We start from the raw sequence: 24,192 nt of genomic DNA on the forward strand, positions 1-24,192 counted from the left end.
TTTTTAAGTCTGCAACCATTTTTTTAAAATCTAGAAATAGTTTTGTGAAGCAAATATAGCATGGCTTGTAACTGGTCGTTCAGGCAAGTAACTATCCAGCTTCTGACCAAAGAGATGCAACCAGAATCTCTTTCCCAATGGTAATCTAGGAATAGGTTCATATAAATTTGTGTTAGCTAATCCAGATAATCCTACCTTCTTTCATTCCTGTCCCCCCTCCAAAATGCTTTTACAGTACATGCCTAAAAGAATTATTGTTTACTATTTTTTAGCTGGATTCCTCTGTGATCTTTGGAATTTTATTCATTTAATGCATTATGCATTCTCCAGGGAAGAATTATATTTTTTCTCTCCCCCTGAAATAATTTACAATATATATGTGGGCACATGTGAAAATAAACATTTAAAAAGAGTGAAACTAAGAAGCCTCTCATCAGGTTTAAAATACCACTTCATTTCTTTCCTTTATTTGAAGTCCAGTATAGAAATGTCCTTTGAACAACACAAAAATGTGCAGTAATATTGATGGCTAAATTATATGACACCCCTCACCCCTGAAATTGTTGTTCACCAACATCCAGAGACAATTCACAAATTGTCTGAATGAAGGCATACCCAGTTATAAATTCACATGGGATTAAGAAAGGATTTCAACTGATAAAAAAACAGATCGGAAAACCTGTTCATATATCCAAATTCACATCTGAGGGTAACACACATTACAGCAACAGATACCTTACAGATTTTTCCTCCTTATACATTCTTTCTGAAGGAACATGATACTATGTCGGTACTAGACAGTATACATTTAGTCTTGATGCTCATTTTAGTCTTATACCAAATACTTTTCTCAGTTACAGAACTATGGTAACATTATGAATAGGGAGTGGGGGGGGGAGAGAGAAATATTTCAATATTTTATGGTACTTAACAAAAGTATTTGATATAAAGAATTTAAATGATTGTAGCAGATGTTTGTTTTAAAGCAAGTTTGCTTGGAATAATCACTTTACAATTAAAATAGCTGGAATTTTAATTTTAAATTAGAGTGAGCTAAAAGTCTTATTTGAAGAAGTTAAGACATATTAAAATACTGAATTAAAATTTCTTGTAAAATGCCAACATGTTCTGAAAGATAGTCATGAGAAATATATTTGTTGCAGGTGGGGATGGGGGGCTGTATAAGTTATTTGATATGCTAAAAGGTTATTTTAAACCTGTTATACATTTCATTAAAGAAGAAGGTGAATATTTGGTTTCTTTGTTTGAAAAATCTCTTACTAAGGAATTGTCTATTGAAAATATCAGTGAAGTATTTAAAACAATGTAAAAATATTGAACATATTTAGAATATTTAAAATTTATGATAATTTATCAGATGGATTAATATGTAGCAAACTTTAAATTACACATAAAAGCAGTTAGTATATATTCTTTGAAAATAAATTCATGTATGAATATTTATATTACCTGTACTATTATATCGCCTTTCAATGAATTTTCTTCTTCATGTCACTGATAGAAATGCAAAAGAGAACATAGTACTTCACCCTCTTCAAAGCTAGTCACTTTATAGTCATCACTTTTAGAAAACCAAGCCTTTCTAGAAAATTTAGGAATCATCTATATCCATCTGTCTATTTCATTGGATATGACTTTTTCTTCAAGTCCAAATTTGTGAATATGGGTAACATGAAAACACGAGCAGATAAACTAAAATCAATTTTAAACAAATCTCTTAGAGGTAGTGCTTCAAAACATAGAATTTTTCCTATTACTGTATCTGTAACATAGGTTTCATATTTTGTTAACTGCAGTTAAAATCTGTTTTAATGGAAGCTTTGATATTGCTACTAAGCAGTTATTTTTAAGAGTGCATTGCCATGCATCTTTGGGGGATAATGCATCTTGGGCTTGATACACTATTATCAGGATTCATGTCATTGTATCTTATATGCTGCAATGTTGTCTCTAGTACGTTTCCAATTTTTCTACTTACTTTTGTATTAATCTATATAATGATAGTAATAGAATTCAAATATCCTTTAATGCAGAACTCTCCAAAAACATTAATATTAGGAGTTCCTTGTTCATCTACAACAGGATGGATATGGTGTTTATAGAGTTCATTCTTGACCTTACCTGAGTAAGTACTTTAACTTAAAGTATGAGATGCACCTAGAGGGGTAATACATTGAGTTTAATAGGAAGACAGTTAATAACCTTTTTTCATCCTCATGCACTATCAATCATGGCTGTCACCAGTCTGCTGAATCAAAGCAAAAGTGTTCTTCACAGATGACTGATTAGAAACGCAAAATCACAAGATCCATCTTCATGGTCACTTTTATTATAGTCATTTTTAAACTGACAGCAACCTGCTCAGTTTCAGCAGCACAAATAGTGTCACTCAGTGCAGCTAAGCATGAGAAGATGTTGGTTGAATTATACTTAAAATAATTAGACCCAAAGCCTTTTGTAGAGGCAAGGAACAGCTCCATCTCCATCTTTTCATCCTCAAACATAAGTATACATTTTAATCCTAAGAGTATTTTCATTCTTGTGATGTTACTTAATAGATTTTTCATTATAATTTGGCAATCCAAGCGTACACGTTTCTTTTCTTTCTTTCTTTAAAAAAAGACACATATCTTTTGGAACTCGGTCCTCAATTCACCCCTTTTGTTGTTCTGACCACATGACACCCTCCAAAAATCCTTGCAGTGACTTCCTGTCTTTTCCAAAATTCTGCAAACCAAAGCCTCCTCATCCTTATCTTCAAAGCCTTCTATTGTCTTTCCTATCCATATATTTGCCCTCATATCACAATATATGCCTACCCATGATCTTTGCTTCTCTTCCTGAGATGTTCTCTGACACCTGAAAACATCATTTGGAGTTAAATTACTTGATACATTCTTCCTTGTTGCCCTTTATATTTGAAAATGCCTTCCAGAACCCCTGAGACCACAGAAAGCTGCTCCAAACTAAGTGAGACCATTGGTTCATCAAGCCCAGTAGTTAGTCTGACTGGCAGTGACTCTTCAGAAAGGACTTCCCCCCAACCCTACCCAGGGACACCAAGAACTAAACCTATGGCCTTCTACATGCAAAGCAATTGCTCTACTACTGAGTAATTTGTGATGCTTCCTTCCTTCCCCTTGCCAGAATTCATCTTTTCCATAACATCTTTGGCAGGATACTGTAGTCCCCATACACATAAATTCACACAAATCAAGAGCATATATATTCTTTCCTTATTAAACCTCAGCTTCATTATGCTCTCCTATTGCCTCTCATGTGTCAAATTTTAGATTGTAGGTTGCTTGGGACAGAGACCTAAACTCCTGTTTTACTCTGTGAAACTTCACGTATATTAAGGGCTTCTGCTTCTTCTGCTTCTTTTGTGAGCAGATAAGATTTAGATATGTAGTTAAATTGCCAATAGTGCAGCACAGTATGATGAAGTCTTAGTTCTAAGGCAGCATTCTTCATACACCAGCCACATTCATCTCACACTGTTAAAGATCAACCCATATCATGGTGAAAAACAAGACAAAGGTAAATGATGTCTCATCCCAAAGGTTCCAGCACAGCATGAAGAATAATAGGAAAACCATGTGGCTAGTCCAAGGACGTCACCCATTTGCAAGCTACAAGTGAAGGCAAACCCAACATTATACCTGTAGTACAACGGCCAATGGTACGTTGGTGCAGTTCTCAGGATATTGCTACATGCAGTACTGAAAAGACCCATGTCACATAGCTGCATAAAATGTACACATTTTAATTCATATGCATTTAGGCTCTGGAGGAGATGAAGATGATAGGTGATTGGGGCCCCAACAGCTCTGCACTTTACAGTGCACCCAACCACCCTGTGAGCAAAGAAAAACAAATTCAGTTAAAAGGAAAAAAAGGAGGGAATAAGGCAGAATACCTGGCGCTCATCACAAGAGACGAGGGTGCCGACCCTGTCAGCTATCCCCTAACAATGCGTGTGCAACTGTTTATGACCAGAGCATAAGAGTTCAGTCTACCAAGTTTTGCTGCCATGAGTTTATAAAGGAACAGTTCTTGATAGAATTCAAATATTTGCTCTTGCATCTGTTACAATAAAGTTCTTCAGATGACTAATTTTCATTTCAGACTTTGTACTATCTTAAGCATCATTATCAGATTAGAAGTAGACATCTTTTTTTCTTTTAAAAAATGGGTAGTATCCTAGTTGTTCTCCTAGTGCTGTTACTCCAGGGAAGGTGCTAACGGAGGAAGGAGAGGACAGAAGATTTTAGCTGATTCCCCATTCCACTGTAGCTCCCAGTACCATCTAAAATCTGTTCTTGAGGGTTCCCAAATCTTCCAGAACAGATTGTAGGAGGCTATCATGGCTGCAGGGGGAAAAGAAGCAACAATCACATTTCCTCTTCCTGTGTTAGCAAATGGCTTCAGCTGGAGCAAATGTTCTTGCGCTTGCACAAGGATACCAACTTGATACATCCCATTATCTTTAAAGTGCAATGCTAAATTGTTGCGATGTCCAGTTTTTGAAGAAATTTTACAAAACTAGCTAGTTAAATAGAATTACTTCAGAAAAGATGGCTATACTTCAGTTTATTTAAAGTGATTATAATTTGAAGGTTTATTTACATAGCTGTAAATGCTGTATCACCAAAATTGAAATGGGTGGTTATTACATTTTGCTTGACTTAAAATGGAAACATTTGTAACTTTACAATGCTACTTGTGTTCCCTCTATTATTTAAAGTTACAACTCAGTCAAGAGCACCACATGCTCATTTTATTGAAATCAAGGTGCAGGTGTCCTCTCTATTGACAGAAGGCCTCCATCAGCAGAAAATGAGGACAGGCAATTTCTGCCTATTTGCTCTCCTCCCCAAAGCCCTCTCCCCTACCCTGGAATCTGCTCTGGTGGGTTCCTGAAATATCTGAAGTAGATTCAGAGAGTGTGGGTACTCACAAGGGGCTGCAGGGGGACACAGTAATCAGCAAAAAAATAAAAAATAAAAAATGCCTTAACCCTTTCGTCTGAAGGATGTTACCCATTAGTGGAGGGGTGGTATTGGACACGGGACGTGGGTGGCACTGTGGGTTAAACCACAGAGCCTAGGGCTTGCCGATCAGAAGGTCAGCGGTTTGAATTCCCGCGATGGAGTGAGCTCCCGTTGCTCGGTCCCTGCTCCTGCCAACCTAGCAGTTCGAAAGCACGTCAAAGTGCAAGTAGATGAATAGGTACCACTCCAGAGGGAAGGTAAATGGCATTTCCCTGTGCTGCTCTGGTTTGCCAGAAGCAGGATAGTCTTGCTGGCCACATGACCCGGAAGCTGTACGCCGGCTCCCTCGGCCAATAAAGCGAGATGAGCGCCGCAACCCCAGAGTCGGTCACGACTGGACCTAATGGTCAGGGGTCCCTTTACCTTTACCTTAGTATTGGACACTGCCCTTAGTGTTGAATCTAGTACAAGCAACAGCATGAAAGACTAGTTATCAGATTTTTTTTTTATTCAGATACTTTCAGCCTAGAATATATTAATATCTGCTCATGCTTTAAATTAATTAAATTACTCTATTAAAGGATACTTACTGATGGATTCCCAAAGAGTGATCTTATAGAACATGAAGTGGTTCCATCCATGAAACTAAGCACCTGGTTCTATGGTGGGCAAAATACCTGGACATGAGGCTATCAGTGGCTGAGAGCCCCACATATTTTGTATCCTACAAACATACTAATCCAAGAATTAATTGCCTCTTCATTTAATCCAGTGCTGTTCAAACATTTAAACAGACTGTTATGTAGCTCTCAAGCATTCGTTCTTGCAAATCCAGAACGGAATACTGGAATAACATCTCTACAGTATTGGAATTTTGTTGTTATGAGGAGTCATAGGGCTCAGTGTCTTACATCTTTACAGTTTATTTGAAAGTTTTATTTGCTGGGGATGGAATCAGACTATTGGCCCAAAGAAATTGTGTTATGCAGAATTAAAGTATCGGCCAGTTTAATTATGTAAATTATATAAAAGGAGTTTACTCCCACTGAACCACAGCTCATGACAACTACTTAAATTCAGTATAGAGACATGTTGAGCTCACATATGTACACAAGTTAAGCCCATTCACTACCATAAGCATAGAAATGACATGTGCACCTTGAAGCAATTGCAGAGTTCTGTATTGGGTAGGTTTGCCATATTTCATTTTATTTTTGTTTTTGCCAAAGACATGGAAAAATTTATTTTTGCTTGTGTATGATTTCTTCCTAAAATGCTTTAAAAGCGGGAGGGGAATGATACATAGCATCAGTATTCATTCAAACTTTAAAAAAAAGAACTCAAAACACTAAAATCAATATTTGTATGTTTAAATATTTCCTTGAATAGTATTTGTTTTCGTTGGATTGAAATGCTAAGCCCATTCAAGGCAAGCTTTCATCCTGTTGATAGGTACTACTTGTGTGTGTTGAAACAGCTGTCACAGAGAGTCAACACATGATGTACATTTCAAATGACCAAACTATCATGTAATAGTTGTCAACAGTGTGTAAAAAAACAAACAAACAAAAACCTGGCAGTGTGAATCCCTTTTAGTTCTCGTGCAATTCACAAAACTGAATTTCATAAGTAGTAATTCTCTTTTAGCTGTCAGTCCCACTTCAGTATAAATATTCACAAGTATCAGCATTTCGAATGTCGTTTTCTTTACTTCCATGCATCAAAATTTAATACTTCCCCTGATAAGTGTGTGCGCACACTTTCATACATGTACACTAGTCCCATTATGTGTAAAATGTCAGCTTGTATGCATATTCCCTCCCTCCAAAATTCCACTGCCCATTTTAGAAAGTTAACTGATAGTTGCCAGAGGAGTTGTCAACCCTAAATCCATGGTGAAGCAGTTTCCAGTTTCACCATTGGCTCCTTATTCCACCATTTGACCCCCTTTTGGAAAAAATTATGGTGACCTGGCAAACAGTGGTCTGGAGACATGATAGAGCAATGAGAAGGCTTCATTTCTATGTATTCTGAACACACATCCCAAAAAATCACATCTCTGGCTAAAAGGGCTACATGAATTGGCCCTTGGGTTTATACAAAATTGTCTTACATTAACTGCTGCAGCAAGCATATCTTTAAGTAGGTCTACCTACATTAGCTTCAAAGCTCACGGGAGGAGAGCCTTGGGATTTTTCCTGTATAACAGAAAAAAAATACCATCTCCTTTCACTTACAGATCCAAAATCAATGAGATAATATATCCTAGTATCTAGAGTGGTACCTCGGTTTATCAACTTAATCCGTTCAGGAAGTCCATTCTTAAACTAAAACTGTTCTTAAACTGAGGCGCGCTTTCCCTAATGAGGCCTCCCGCCGCCGGTGCCCTTCCAGCGTTCAGATTCCGTTCTTAGACTGAAGTAAAGTTCTCAAACCGGGACACTATTTTTAGTTTTGCGGAGTTTATAAACCAAATCGTTCTTAAACCAGACTGTTCTTAAACCGAGGGACCACTTTATTCCCACTTACTAATTTTGACTGAAATCCTGCACATACTTACTTGGGAGTAAGCCTCACTGACCACACAGTGAGATTGCATGGAAACATGCACAGAATTGAATGGTTCGTATATTTTCTCTGGGATGGAAATGACTGTATCAAATCCATTCATTTAGCATTTGTTCCACTGTCTTCTTTCTGTATGCATGTACGTATTAGTATAAACACAATAATGTGCTGTACTATGTGTAACCATGGGCTAGCATAATATCCTAAGGATACAATCCTAACCATGCTTACCTGGAAGTAAGTGCTACTGAAATCAAGGAAACTTGCTTCCAAGTAAACAAGTTGGAGATTGTGCTGTAAAACTGAGTCATTCCAATTGGCACAGAACCCGTGAATTCTTGAGGGTTATATTGACATTTGTACCAGATATATTATTACTTCAGGAAGGCAATTACAGTTCCTTTAATAGCTTCACCCTATTCACTTCACTGTATGAACACCTATGGAGACTGATTAAAGAAAGCAGGAAACTATTTAGACTGCTTTATACCTAATTTGGCTTTAGATATATCATAAACAGTGTGATGTTTTTCTCAGTGGATTCTTACCTTAAGGATATAAATGGTATTTAATAATATGGTTTTTTGGAACTTGGCTACATTAATGGGAGAGGTTTAGACTTTCTTTTCTATTTTCTTGTGAAAAATTGACACACTAATGCTGACTGACACCTGTCTAAATCATAGATACACATATCTGAGATTAAATTTGTAAGCATTAACAAAAAACAACTCAGTAAGCTAAGAAGGCTAACAGCATTCTGCTAATAAACAACACCAATGATGGTATCTTGATAATGCAGGATCTGCTGGTGGAAATCTCCTGCAATTTAGGCAATTTTCTTTCTTCAAATACATATTAGAAACCTAATGTTAAAACAAGAAAATTGGGTAAACTTGTTTTTAATTTATCCAACGGTAATGGTAAATGTAAAAAAAGCAACAACCTAGCAACAATATCTGAAGCATTAGTCCTTAGAAAACATTTGATTTTATGGAGGTAATATGGTTCCCCCCCTCTAAATAAAGAAAAGATATATATAGTTTTGTTTTAAAAAAGAAATCCCTCCCAATAGTATGAAACAGTTTCAAAACCCAGTTCCTTCCCTTTTTGAGTAGTCCCACATAGACAGAGTTTAAGTACATTACACCATAACTCGATGTTGCTTTTATTGAGAAGCAAATGCATACAGTTAACAATAATTTTTTGCATTAATTCATCTTATGGTAAAAATAAGCATGATAATATTGATAGACGTTTTTAATCATTACAGAAAAAGTTAAATCTTATATAAAGTTAAAGGTTATGTATTGTCCCTTACTTGTAAAATGCCAGCATCTGCTGATATATAATTTTTTAAAAGCAATATAGTACTTCATGCCCATTTATAGTTTTTAAAAATGTGTTCTCATATGGCACATGAAACATACAATATATAACTGGCTAATGGGTATGTTCTTGCCATATTAAGCAGTGTTAAGTACCATTGGTTTCAATAGGAAACATTCACAGCTTGTGCTGAACTTTCCAGTTGAAACCAATGGGGATTAAAATTATTTACTTATGATTGGATTGTGCTCTTTGTGTTTCTTTTGCTACTGTTATAGTAGCACAGTGCAAAATTACTTTAAGGCTGCAATCCTATACCCACCTGCCTAGGTATAAGTCCCACTGAACTCAGTAGGACTTACTTCTGAGTAGGAATGCATAGGATTGCAGTATAGCTGTATTTTACCATTCTATAGACTGTAATTTTTTAAAAAAAATATATTGATATTAAGAATTGAAAATGAAATTGCAATTGAAGCAATATTTAATATACAGATAGAGGCATATAGATTAAGCAGTAGAATAATATAATAGAAACAATTAAAATTAAAAATAAGGAAAGCTACCTACATGAATGGACCAAGTAGCATCGGGCAAATTTTTTGCATCCAGTTGTATATTTTACACTTACATATTTTAGATTCATGGAAAATAGTCTTCAGCCCTGTGAAGTAGCTTACACATACACAGCAGCAGCAGCCACAAGCACAATAAATTCCTAAATCACACCTGCCTTTTTGCTGCTTCAGTATGTAGTTATTTCGGTCCTGCCTGCATATTTCCCCCTTTTGATATGTGAATTGTTGTCGGTTGAATCTTAGAGGAAAAGGCTATTCTCTGAGTCTCAGGAAGCTCTCTCTCTCTCTGTGTGTGTGTGTGTGTGTGTGTGCGCGCGCGCACGCATGTGTGTCCATAAGTGAGGCTAGGCTGGTCATCTTTCCACATATCTCTGCTAACTGGGGTCCTTCGCTGAGCTCTTTAGAGGGAAAAAGGACTCTTATAAAATGCATATTATTTAAACAGCCAAACACCTATGCCAGGTATTCCACCGCTTCCCCACCCCCTGGAATTTGTTACATTCATAACTTAACTCTGCCAAAAAGGGATTGCTGGAACACATTTAAAATCAATATTTAAGACACAGCTTGCAAGTATCCTCAAAAAGAGTTTATTTTCTTTGTTCTGCAGATTCCCAAACTCCCCATCCTTCCTTGAAAATAGATCACACTTGTGATTTTGACATCTTGTGCACATTGGTGGGTTTTTTTTCCTTTTAAAAATATTACATGGAACAGGATATGTGTAGAATCCCTCTATAAATAATGATCATAAGATGCATTTGCATTTCAAAACTATAATAGTAGCACTTTTTCACTGCTGTTCAGAATAGTGTACAATTCAGTGAAAGTAAGCTATTAAATGTAGCAACGCTTTTTTCAAAATGTTACACATATTATAACAATATTTAATTTGATTGCATAAGGGGCAATTATTTCTATATGAACTGTGTGGTAGTATTCTGACAAATACCATTATTATTGCAATACTATTTTGATAAAAAATAGAGGGGAGGATAAGCTGGAAACAAACCCACACTTAAAATAATATAGATTGCTTTGGGACACAAAAGGAAATATGTTCATCTGCAACCCTTGTCCTTATAATAGAGCAGATTTGATGCTGTGGTATTTATTTTCATATATAACCTTTACATTTTGTCTGTGCTGAATGAATCTGGGCCTTATTTTCATTTTCATGAAACACTAAGATTTGCCGCTTGGTATAGTATTCCCTCTATAATGCATCTTAGTTTAATTCACTCTTAGTGAAACAACAAGGCTCACTCTGGAGAGCTCCTTACAACATAATTTAGCCGGACCTTTTCTTAGTAAAGGTTTTCTGGTTTTCATTTTCACTTCATATTCTCAAATAAAAGATCCTTTGTTGTCTACCATTTGATTGGACTTAATGAAAAACACTCCATTTTAACCTAACAGTATTTCCCTTTGAATTTATTATATTTAAGGACACTGTCAAAAATCAAGCATTTAATCTCAGGTTTTTATACTTAAAATTATATTACTATCATATGGCTCAGCAAGGTGATGTAAAAAGGGCACCGAGGAGATTTAAACCAAAAGTCGAGTAAAAAAAACCAAAACAAAACCTCACCTCATTTTAATATGAAACTAAATACTATGGCTAATGTGCAGATTGGGTATGGTAGTTGACTTTAAAGACTAACATGTGACAGGGTGCCAACAGCTGAATTGTGCAGTATTGACTAAACGAGGTTCACTGATTTGTATTGAGGCTAATATCTTCTTTAAACAATTCCGTGTAAATTGTGCGTATAAAGTCATTGGAAGCTGTTTCTCAGGACAGCATCTCCGGCTCGGTACCTGCTGGAGTGAGGAAGATAATCAATAGAGAGAAATAGAGCTGAGCATGAGACTAGGAAGCTTCAGAGCAGTTAGTGCTGATAAAAGTAGATGATGTCAATATTTGGGAATAACACAACTCTAGGATAACAGACAAAAGAGAAGTGCATATGTTGGAGAGTGTTCAAACAGGGGCAGAATTAATGCATAAGTGGCAGCTGTTGCCCCAGGCTGCAAAAGACATTATTTATTCCAGGTATTGTTAAATTCCTGCCGAAACACCAAGGCTCAGGATAGTATATTAAAAATTCTATCTCCACCAATAAGGAAGCAGGATGGAGCTTTTGTGTGTGTGTATATATATGTTTAGACTCTGCCTAAGCTATGAACCAGTTGCCAAAGTCAAAGCATCTCAAGATCTGAGTCTTGAACTAATAAAACAAAGAATCCCAGAAAACTGTTTTGTGAAATAAAAGTCCCCAGTTAACTTTCTTTTGGGGAAATGAACATTTTCAAACTTGGTAGACACAAGGCAGAAGTTGACTCTATACCTTTCAGTGTTGATCCTTGGCTCTTGGCCCTTACCATTTTTTCATGTAAATATTATTTCAAACAGACAAAATGGATTCTCCTGCAGAATCATAACACCATGAATTCTTTTAACCCTGGTCTCCTCGTTGGTACTGAAGTAATGGTATATTTCTACTAATTTAATAGTGGAAATCAGTTTTCCTCTTGCTGTCAGGTGATGAATTTTTGTTCTTCTGTGCTGATCTTTCTGTTGATGTATTATGACATAGTCTGTCAACATGAACAGATATGTGAAGGGGAGATTGGATGACTGAGACTTACAACCTGAATAAGGCTGCACTTGAATTTTAAACATGGATATCATGTTAGGATACAGAAAGTAGGAATGTACGCAGTAAAGAATGCTATTATTTTGATGTAATTTAGGCAAAAGCAAAACAGGTGGGCTATGACACGCTTCTAAAAGCAGAATGGATGAGGTAATCCTGAACCACAGGCATAAAAAGCTCTCCAATCTAAGTTAATAGCTACTTAAAATCAGGATTTGTGAAACACATCCATGTACAGAGAAAATTAAGTCATGCATATATGATGATGGTTAAGCATAGCTATTTACAAACAAATAATTTTATAATGTGAATCATTCTGTTGTCACATATGGTTTTATTATTTGGTGTTAGATCTGGATTACATCAAGTAGGTGATTACTGTGTCAGCTAGAAAGGTCAAGTTCCATACCTTTTATTTTGAGCCACCATTAAGCCTTTTTATAAAGACACATGTGCCTGTACTCTGTCTGTGTATGCTTGTGTACGTGCATGATCTCTCCCCAACCGCCCTTGACAACACACACACACACACACACTTACTTTCATTTCAGGTTAACCTGTCCTATACAGGGAGGCTGCATGAATAAAAAACACAGTATCTCAACAGCTCCTATTTTTGTAAGATGTACAATATGTGTTCTGAAAACAGTAATTATTTTTGTTATGAATACCACTAAAAATGGAACGAAACATCAAACACTAAACCTAAAAGCATTCAAGAGAAAACAGTATTTGCACTGAAAAGCCATAAAACCTTTATAATCTTTCACAAATACAATTTCGTTCAGGTTACTGAAGGTTTTTCCTCTCTCTTTCTTTTCCACGTATACCAACTTTTCTTCTTAAATTACTGGGAAGTAAAAGATCCTTTCTTCCTGCACATCTGTAAAGAAGGCTTCATTTTAAATAAAGCCTGTATCTTTATTTGTAAGACAAAGTTAAACATTTTTTTAAGACCTACCCTTCAACTAATTTGTTAATCTTGTGCTACTTTTAGCATTTGTCACACATATAGGCCAGGAAATTGGCTCCATCTCATTCTAGTTCTGTGTTGAATTAAAAACCTCTACTGAAAAGAAGAGCATGATGTGAAGAAAGAATAAATTTAGGCCTTTCTTTAGTAATGCACATATATTTCCATACATTTCACATCCTAAGGGAGCCCACAAATGCATTCAATAAATACAAAACTATAAACTATACTTCCAAGAGAAGTGATTCCTCATATTCAAAATTCTTTATATGGGCACAGCTTTGCACAGATTAAAACTCGAAGAGAATCTACAGGAATATTTGGAAAGACCCAAAGCCCTATATCTTAGGGTTACCCATTTATAGGTATTATATAAAAAGTGCTAGATGGCTTGGATCAAAAGAAATTAATGGGTGGAACCTTAAAACTGACAAAATGCTACTTATGTCTTGTCCAACTAGTCCTACCTTAAATATCCAGGGGAGGGGGGGGACCATATAGATAACCATTTATGTGGAAGGTTGGCTATTTTCACCATCTATATTAAGGTCAGCAAAAAGAGCAGTTCATGGGTAAAGGGCAATAATAAAGAGCTAGACTTTAAACATGATTAGTTGATGTCTATTAAAGTTCTGTTACAATGAAATATATACCTCAGGTGAAGAAAATTACCCACTTCTCCTAGGATGATAGTCTTGCTGGATGTGTATTTTACCATATATTTAGAATATTTGTGATTTTTGACTTCATTCTGTGAAAACAGTGCAATGCAATAGATTTATGAGCGTTTGACGGAAACAAGGGTAGGAAAGATTATGGCATACTTGTTTAGAAAAACTGAATGGAAGATTTTTGATTTACACTGACATATATCTAGATGGAACTATAGTTTGCAAATTGCCTAGAGCACCCATCTTTTATTAAGTGTTTGATGGGTGGAGAAATATATATATGTATATTCTAAAACATTCTAGGAATGCCAGTGTTGCATATGCACCTGTGATTATTATTTTTTAAACAATTTTCTAAATTCCCCCTTCATCACTAGGTTTGCATTGTGCAGTCCTATTTTTAATGCATTTTCCAGTGAACAAATTCTGCAGTTTGAATAATGTTGGAGATAAATGTTTACTGCATTCACAGTAAAAATTCCGCTTAGGTACTTTCTTCTTTGATCAGACTCACTGACACTTTATCGTATATTCTTCCAGTACAGGCTAACAAAAGAAAGATTAAATAACCTTGGACACAATCTGCTGCACAGTGTTCCCATACCAGACCCACTGAAAAGATTCTGTGCAACTACCATGTGCAAGAACTTATTAATGCTTTTGCGCAATATGCATGCAAGAACTTCATGCTGAAGTTCTTTCATTCCCCTTGAAGACTTTTAGTGTGTATGCTATCTGCTAAAGTCCCTAAATATCTGGCAAAAACACACAAACATTCATACTAGCTTAAGTAGAACTGTTACACCTAACTTTCCCCAGGAATGTTGCAAGACATGCAGCTGAAGGATAACTCCTGACAAGTTTTGGGAGGATGCTAAACTAAATTTTTTACATCTGTCTCAAGCAAGGCCAATCTTTATTCCCCCTTTACACATAACTGGCCAAATGATACAATCCTTTAAACTACTGCAGAAAGAATTTAGGGTTGTGGTAAGTCAGTGCAATGAAACAATCATAACGCTTTCCAGTGTACTGGTATTGTTGTGCCAGCAACAGCAGCTATCACAAGTTTATCACAGGTGTAGCATGCAAAGGTGATGTATAGGCAGCACACATCTAGATAGAGATATTAGTTTGATGAGACTTAGGAACTTAGGAAGACTGATGTGGTGGCATTCTGAAGACATTTTGGCTAGTTTGCTATCAGCGATGCTGATGGAGTGCAGTGCTCTTAAAAGGTAGCTGTATTCTTTTATAATGGGACATAGCAATGGTGATACTCAAAGGACCTTTAGACGTATGCCTATGTATGACATCAGGATGGCATATTGTTTTTAGAATTTGCAATTGTAAACTACAAATTATAGAAGGTATATTTCGTTAGGGCACATGGCAGGGAACAGCAAAGCAAAAAATGTCACTCAAGAAAGTTATGCTTTCAGGTATCTAATTAGCATCAGATGATACCAGGTATTTTAATGTCAGCACCTGTTATACTCTATTTTATTTTCATAGATTTGTGATTAAAATGTTTTACAGATGCCCTGCAGAGGTTTCTATGTGTCTGTATATCGATACTTAGTCTAACTCAAGGCGATACAAATTGTTAAGCGACAAAAGGGACAATTGGTTGCTGAGAAAAATCATCAGACTGTAATTCAAAAACCAGATGAGGTAGAGTACTTGGATTAAATCAGATGTGCAGCCCTATTTCATCCTAAATGTGTTTATTTAGAAGTAACAGCACGTAACCATCCATGTTTACTCAAAAATAAGTCTGACTGAGTTTAATGGGTCTTCCCTCTAAGTAAGGATTATAGTGTTACTTCTGAATCCAGTGGGTCTTTACTTCTCATAAACTATGCCAAGAATTGTAGCTGCAGAGCATATTTATTTACTAGAATGTTATGTTCAACTAAAATTGATTTGAGTTACTTCCAAGTAAATGTGTTTAGCAATTGCTTCTGAAATCAGGTCCTTTAATTTTACAGGTCTAGTAGGCTATGCTGCACAACTATGATCCTATCACAGTTTATTCCAGAGTAATCCTATATAGGTATAACAACAACTGTGGAATAGGAGAGATTTAAGACTGTATACTGTCCAGCCCAATCCCAAACATATTTACTCAAAGGTAAGTGCACTGAGCTCAATGGGGCTTACTTCTCAAGTATGCACAGAATAATTCCCTTAGTGGGCAATATACTTAGGAAGTAAGCCCCATGGAAGACACACATCTTGCGTGTTTTCCCTTTTGAAAATAATGGTTTGACATTATAAATATATGGTGAATTTGCTCTTCTATCTTCCTGTATTGCAGGGTTTTCATCTACTTTATTTATGAGTTACAGAGATCTTTTTTTAAAGTGATAGTCATCTGCATATGTTATGGCAAGAAACTCACATGGGTCTTTCCTAAATTATAAGCTTGACAGGGCATGGCAAAGAGTGTCATTCCAGTGGTTTGGAGAGTGCTTCACGCACTATAGGTGCCATCAGCTGTTTTTTTTTTTTATAACTCTAATAAATAATTGGTGGTTGTTAGCGATAAGCAACTATCATTAGCATGACTTTTCTAGCAAGCCAACAAACAATTAATCTCAACATCAGTCCTTCACATTCTCTAAGCCAAATCACAGTCTTTTAAAACAGCTGGTATCTTCTGTTGTAGTAATACTTCTATTTGGGATGATTTTGCGTTTTCCCCAGTTCAAATGGTACTAATGTTTAAATGACCAAAAAATGTAAATAATTTCTCTGGTTTGGTGGTAAGTTAGGAGCCACCTGACTCAAGCCTCTGAAACTGCAGGCACATAAAACAAATGTGGGGGTGGGGGTGGGAAATGAAACCAGAATCAACCCAATTGATGACCGAATATTTAACAAACTAAAATGAAAGTTGTATTGTTGCTTAGCTACACAAACACAGAGCATGAGATTGTGATTCTGTCAGAACATTGCACCCGTCTTACACAGGCTAGAAAAAGGACAGTTACAATGAAACAAACTCAAAAACAAAAGCCCCCAAAGGGGCGAGGATCATTTATTGTAAAACTGTCTAGCACCTGAACCTAAATACAACATGAAACCTAAGTGAGAAAGACAGTGTAGTGTAGTGCTTAGAGTCTTTGTCTCATGGTTCTACCACTTCTCAGTTGGGAATTTTGCTGGGTAACATTGAGCCAGTCATCCTCTCTCAGGGTTTTGTGAGACTAAAATGTGTTGGAAGAAAGAACCATACAAGCTACCCTGAGCTCCATGGAGGAAGGGTGGTATAAAACAACAAACAAACAAACAAACAAACAAACAAACAAACAAACACATAAGATGAACTGGTTTTACACAAACACCTTAAGGAGTGTGCCCCAATTTTAATAGAAAAAATCATATCTGAAGCACTAAGCAAAAATCCTGGATTGCTTAGAACTGTTGGGATTTATGGCCAATCACAACATGCAGCCTCGGAGGAGTGATTTGCTAACAAGAACTACATATTATTTTTCAAGAGAACAAGTTTAATGTTAGAAGTCTGCCATGCCCCCATACTCTAAGAAGGCCACTCTCTTTCTGGAACAAAACCATCAGGAGAATCATCATTCCAATTAATAGCCTGATCTGATTCTTTGCTAAGCATACGGCTGCCTGTATCCTAGCTCCTCAGCATTTGCTTTGTGACATCCCAGTCCATTGTTTTTCTACAATCTTTATCCCATTCTCTACTTCATCCAGCAGCATTGGGCAAAAGCCCATAAGCAGCATAAACTTCCTTGCCCAAGGTTCTTTTGGCACATAGGACCAGCAGGCAGTGGTGGAAGTTAGTAAACTTTAGACTCCAGACTGAACAATTAATCAGTCAGTCACTTTTTACATGTGTGTCCAGGCAATTTGCAAACATATAATAAAAACAGTGAAACGGGATGAAAAACAATACAAAAGGAATTACCTAAGGTAGACACCTTTTCATCCACCTGGAAAGGCTCATCGAAACAAAGATGTATTTAATTATTTCTGGAAAGTACAGATCATGGGCATCTGTTGTAGTTCAACAAAAATGGTGGGCCACAGATCACAGCCAGACCCAATGAAAGTTCTGTTCTGAGCTACTGTGGAACTTTATAGTCATTGCCAGGTTTGCTGCGGATGCTGGTGATGTGTTTATTTTGTTGTGAACTACCCTGGAATCTTTGATGTAGGTGGTATAGATATGTTTTAAGTAAAACAAAATAAATGTGCATTACTTTGCTTACTTCCAAATGATGTAAGCCATCCCTGCTACGTTTGCAGTTCCTCTTGCTGATTTTGCTGAGTGAGGCCCCAGACCTCTGCCCCCCAAATTCTGCCCCAATGATGTCAATGCCATTAACAGTCATTATGGTGACATCTCCATAAGAAGTGTTGCTTGATTTGGAGGGGAAAGTCACTGGGAAAGAGAAGCAGCAGGACAGAGCTCTTAGCAGTAAGGCAGAACGAGAACAGAGAAAGCAAACTCTATGCATTTATTGAAAATATTTGTACCCCACCTTATTAGAACACTATTAGTAAAACTGAAAACCATGAATTCTCAAAAGTTGGTTTCATTGAGTTCCACTTACTTAGGAACTCATGGCAAGCATGCATGGGACTGCAGCCTTAATCTTTCTCACTAACAAATGCAGGTTCCAGTGTTCATAAATTAAAATATAAATATGAATTTCCAGTTTCCATAACAACCTTGCAAAAGCTTAGTACAGAGACCCACTAGATAAACATTCACACCGTGGGCATAACAGGTAAATATTTATGCTTATAGAGGTTCTGGCATCTATTGTCATTAGTGCATTCAAGAGCATCATAGCCATGTTCGACAGCCTGAGTAGCAAACATGGAGCTGTTCAGATGTTGATAGACCACAACTCCCACCATTCCTGACCATTAGCTTTGCTGGCTGGGACTGATGGGAGTTGGAGTTTAACAACATCTAGAAGAACACACATTGCCTACTGCTGATGACTGAGGGAATGGGTTCACAGCACAACGCCTTCTCCCAGGTCTGTGTAACTTATGCCAACTAAATAGTTTGGAAAGGACAGTAATATAGGGTTTTAAGGCCTTTAAAAGTTGGATGCGGAAACAATGCATAGACTTTGGTATCACAGCAGCTACAATGAGGTATATGATTGATGTGTATAGCACATCTAGTAATTCATGTTTACAGTCTATGTCTGGGATTCTGAGACAGAACATTCAAACACAAGGGAGAACTGCATGCAGCCAGAGCTTCATTTTACTTTGACTTTCTCATATCTGAAGTAGGAAGCTACTTTTTAAACTGCTCATTGGGTTTCCTCAACAGGCAGAACTGCAGAGGTGTAAACAGAAACAAAGCTCCAACTCTAGACCTTGTTATGTTCTATGCACCCATGTCCCTTCTATGTATTCAGGAGAGTGTGAAGACATTATCTCTTGCATTTATCCTAAATACAATTTATCTTAGTTGTTCTTTTATTAAACCTAGTGGTTTTTTAAAATACAGAAAAAACAAATGGATGTAACATTAGTAAATCAGATTATTATTACTTTTAGGGCTTTAGTATGAGGTAAAGATATCAATGGCCAACAGTGTGACATAAAGAGGGTCACCTGATTAATGCAACTAAACGAAGCAACAGATGGCAATGACAATACCTTGTTTTTTGTGACACCAATGAAATATATCTGTGAGACCACTTTGGAGCAGTATGTTTAGAAAAAAAAACGTGAATTTTTCTCTCTTTACGCTACCAAAACAACATCTGAAGATTGCTTCTGAACTGATGTTTCTCCTGTTACTTGTGCATTGGTTTGTAACTGCACTGTGTTTTTCTTTTCTCTATACAGGTATTAGAGAAGCATGGAGCGGCCAGAAAAATGTCCACAGCTCAAATATGGAGAAGTCTTATTGACAGCAACTTGGAAACATTTTGGGACATTTTGCAACAACTCCCACCCCCCAGCAGTGACTTAAGCTGCAAAGCTACTAAAAGAAATTGTAATGGAAAATCATGAGGAGATATCAGGCATTGAAACAAATGTGAAATAAAGAAGAACTGCTGTTATCTAAAACTTTTTATTAGTTGATTTGATAATGTGTGCTTCTTGTAAAACCAAGCTAATACAATTCCGTGTGCTACTTTTTGTTTTATGCCGCCATGATCTGCTTGTGAGCTTCCTCATAGCCATTTGCTCATAAGGACATTGTACATTTCCTCACAACTAGCACCACTGAACTCCATAGAATTTACTTCTGAGTAGACATGTAGAGGACCACACTTTTAGCCATCTTAGAGACTAGGTGCAGAAAGGCAGGACACATTTGATTAATAAAATAAAAAAAGCTTTCACTAGCTTTGACCTACAGGTATATATATATCTATATATCTCCATCACTTAGATAATGGGAGACTAGGAAAGTGTAATGATACCTTCTCTGGCTGCAGAACACTACTGACATTGCTTTAAATGACTCTCTTTGCTTGTGCATTTACTCAGATTATGATAGGGCAGTTCATTGTGGGAACATAATACAAACTAGAACATAAAATTGTACCATTCTAAAGTGGAAGGAAGCCACATAGGTTATGGTAATAAAGACTTTTTTAAAAAAAAAAAAAGGAACTTGATGGAATTAGCTTTATGTTGCTTGAACTTTCTGTTATGGGTCAGATTCAGGAAGATAAATGAATCAGTAATGTGGCATAGTAATGTAACTATCTTGATTGTACAAGCAGCAGAGCAAGTGAGACAACACAGTATCTTTACTAGAAATCAGACATTTTACAGATATTTGAAACAGTGAAAGGAAAGTTCTTGGTGTTCCAAACAATAATAACCTTCTTTTAAAAAGATGGTATTACAAGTACCAGCTAATCTTAGACTAGTAGAATGGAGAGTACTTTAAAGCAAAGGGGGGGGGGGAGAAAAGTAGAGAATATGCTAATTGAACTGTTTATCCATGTCTGAGGAATCAGATTACTTCTCCACCCCTGTGCCCTACCAACCTAACAGAAGGTAGCAAAACAAGTTGTAACAAAAACACTTTTAAGCAAGGAAAACAGAGAAAGAAGAGTAAGATCAGCCAGGCTTCTAATACAATTATTTTTGCATGCTCTCCTCTTGAGTAAAAGGGCTTAACCTGGACTTACACTACCAGTTCCAAAGGACCAGAAGCTTTTGGAATGGAAGAGTTGGTCATGTGGATCAGCATCTGTACAATAAACAAGCCCTTGGGTGCATATGCATCTTCTTCTGCCTTGTTCCAGTTAAGGGAAGAGCCTGTAACCTAGACTCACACAATCACCTCCCAGCTGTCAGAAGATCAATGTATGGGCTATTCCTGTGAGTTGCATCTGTTGCCTAATTTTGTCTTTGTTGACCCCTTTCTTCCTAGGATTCATCCACTTCCAAACAGTGGACTAGGAAACCCAGGATTTCTTAGAAACCCAGGATTTCTTGCCTACCACTACTGAACTTCCTCCATGCCATACAGTCATGGGGAGCTATTCGATGTGTTCCAAAGTATACTTTCAGGTTGTGTGGGGCAAGGCTCAGTGCTGCAGGTCAGTGAAGGAGCCCATCTTTTGCCTGCAAAAGGTCCTAAGTTCAGTCTCTGGCATTTCCAAGTATGGTTAGGAAAGTCTCCTGATTGAAAACCTGATGAGCCATTGCCCATTAGACTAGACAGCGCTGAACTACATGGACCAATCTCTAACTCAGTATAAGACAGCTGCCTATGTTCCAAACTGGGAAGCTCAGTAGGTCTGTGACTATGTGAATAAGATTCAGAAGCAAGTTCCAGGATTCTGTTGATATCATTCAAGTAGCCTCATCATGGAACTATAAACACAATTTCACTCTGTTTTTGAAAGAGACTGCTCACTAACTGGATTTGACTTAAGATTCACAAGTACCTCAAATTCCCCCAAATCTCCTTCCTTACAACTCCTGGCCCAGCTATTGTCTTCTTGCAACATTCCATGCCAATAATGCCATAGAGATTACATTTGACATCACAGTTGTGCTGTCCACACCACTATTGCTGTCCACACCACAATTTTTATCACACGCCTATTCCCCACTGGATATTGTGTAGCTACCTGGAGTGTAATTTAATTGTGACTTTAGGTTAAGTAATTTACTCCAAGGCTGTCTCCTAGAGTGTGACAGAATGGAGAGCTAGCCAACAACATATCTCTGAATGCAAAGGTTTTTATATAAAAATGAGCACCAAAGAATATCATGGTCTAATTTTGCTTCTCTTATGCAGGTGTGAGGTTTCATTGGCCATACCAAGACTAGCTGAGTAAGAATGCTTTTAAGATGATTTGATCTTTGGAGACATACTATAGAACAAGTTGGTAGTGGGCAATGAAAAATAATGCTCACATCTCATGCAATTTAAAAGGAAAATTCACTCCCCCTGCCCCCTCCAGACTTAGGTCCTGGTTTTTCAAACATAATGAATATCCAATAGCACATAATGTATTTAACATGTTCTATTAACATCTGGAATGTTGGACTGTTAGTAATAAAAGAAACATCATTTTTTTGTTTTCTGCTAACAATAGATCCAATCCATCCAAAGTTAAGACCTTCTTTAAAATTTCATCAGGGTAAAGTTAATCAAATAATTAATTTAAGAGAATCATCCCTTTTTTCACTAGATTATGATTGGATGCTGGAGATACTCAGAGCTGAAACCTACTGCATGCAAACATTTGTGCTTCCTTCGAACTATGGCCCTGCTTTTTAGCACCAGCAACCTGACAGTCAAGGAAACAATATGAACACTCTTTAGCCTTATAGTTGTGCAAGTGTGGAAAAAATGTGCATGCAGATATAAAACCCATACAATGCATGTCTTATACATGTGATATTGAATGCAAAGCCATTCTCTGGGGGTCTGGTTTTCCAAATCCTGTCACCAGGATTTTCTTTAATACTTTAGTCCAGTCTATTAGCAAAATTTAAATTCAAAGACTAGAGTGGTGGAAGTGAAGGGTGCAAGGCTCTATACTATAGGACACAGTACAAGTGGCAGCAGGGAGGGGGAGTCTGGAAGAAAACAGAGAACAATGTAAATGGTATACCTAGGCTGTAGCTGCTAGAAGCTTAAAAGTACTATTTCTAGTTTCTGGATAGCTAACCTTTTCACATTAGCTATCCAACTGTTGTTCACAAAACATGAGGACTATGAAATCTGGGCTCCAAAAACTGTGTATATCCTCCATCATATACTGTCTGAGATTCTGCGCATTATAAATCTCTGGATATATCTGATTGCAATGTATCTTTGATTTCCCCCAGAATTTACTACCACTGGGCAAGAAGAAGTTTGAGTTGAGTATTTCCATTGGAACTCCACTCAGTAATTTGACAATATACAAAGCAAGTCAAAGACCTCAAACCCATGATAGGTTTGGATAGGTCTTGAATAAATATATAGTACAATCTCCCGAAGAACAAAAGAAAGAAGCCAGTCTGTACCATTTCTTTATCCTAAAAGTAATGATTACATTTTAAAAACATACACACAGAGACATATATATAATATGTATGTAACCTTAGTTCCTGCTACAGCTCCCTCTTTGATGTGCTCTTAGTGGCTCTCAAATGGTGATTCCCCCACCCCATTCCCCTCATCAACTGCTCCCACTCCTGTTCAGGCTGCATCCAATTTTTTATCTCATGAGTTCAACATGTGTATAGTTTGCAAGGCAGCATAAGAGTTTCTTTCTGTTTTGCATTAGTCCAGCTGGGATATTAATTCGTACAGACAATTTTATGTGAATGAATAATGCCAACGCATTTTCCATAGTTATCCTATATGCATGGCGTAAGAGCATATGGTCTTGCATGTAACTGAAGAAATGGCCATCAAACTGCAGCTGTATGTAACATTTCGGGCTTGGCATGTAGGAGACTTTTCTATCTTGCTACTCTCGTGAGCTTAGAATTACAGAACTATTTCAGATAATTCAGATCTACCATTAATGTCTATCTACGAAGACTACTTTCTTTAGCTTTATGAAAGCCATAGGCTCAATGCTATACTTTAACTTCCAGAATTAGGGCCTGTCTGAATATAAATGTTAAGATTGTTCTAGAATACACAACACTCTTATGGACCCTGAACTACATATAAATGTTAAGATTGTTCTAGAATACACAACACTCTTATGGACCCTGAACTACATATAGGCCACATCCACACTACACATTTTAAGCACTAAGCTTTTTAACTGTCATGGGTTCTCCTAAAGAATCTGGGAGCTGACATTTGTTTAAGGGGTGCAAAGAGTTGTTAGAGCACCCCTATTCCTCTCACAGACCTATGATACCCAGAGTTCCCAGAGAAGAGGGACTGATTGTTAGACGACT

At 36.9% G+C, this 24,192-nt stretch overlaps 1 long non-coding RNA gene across 2 annotated transcripts in view; it reads left to right on the plus strand.

The window, feature by feature from the left end:
* The window catches only part of LOC309349065, a 38,221-nt gene extending 14,272 nt beyond the window's left edge, over positions 1–23,949 (plus strand). Inside the window, exons 2-3 of one of the 2 annotated variants that reach the window (XR_014159656.1) lie at positions 19,654–21,371; positions 22,079–23,949. This is a non-coding gene — a long non-coding RNA (uncharacterized lncRNA). Of the gene's footprint in view, positions 1–19,653; positions 21,372–22,078 lie in introns of those variants that run through there. The other variant, XR_014159655.1, reaches the window with a different exon arrangement.
* The last annotated feature ends 243 nt before the right edge of the window (positions 23,950–24,192 follow it).

This window comes from Podarcis erhardii (assembly GCF_964252035.2).
Source record: "Podarcis erhardii genome assembly, chromosome: 8".
NCBI classification, from domain to species: Eukaryota; Metazoa; Chordata; class Lepidosauria; order Squamata; family Lacertidae; genus Podarcis; species Podarcis erhardii.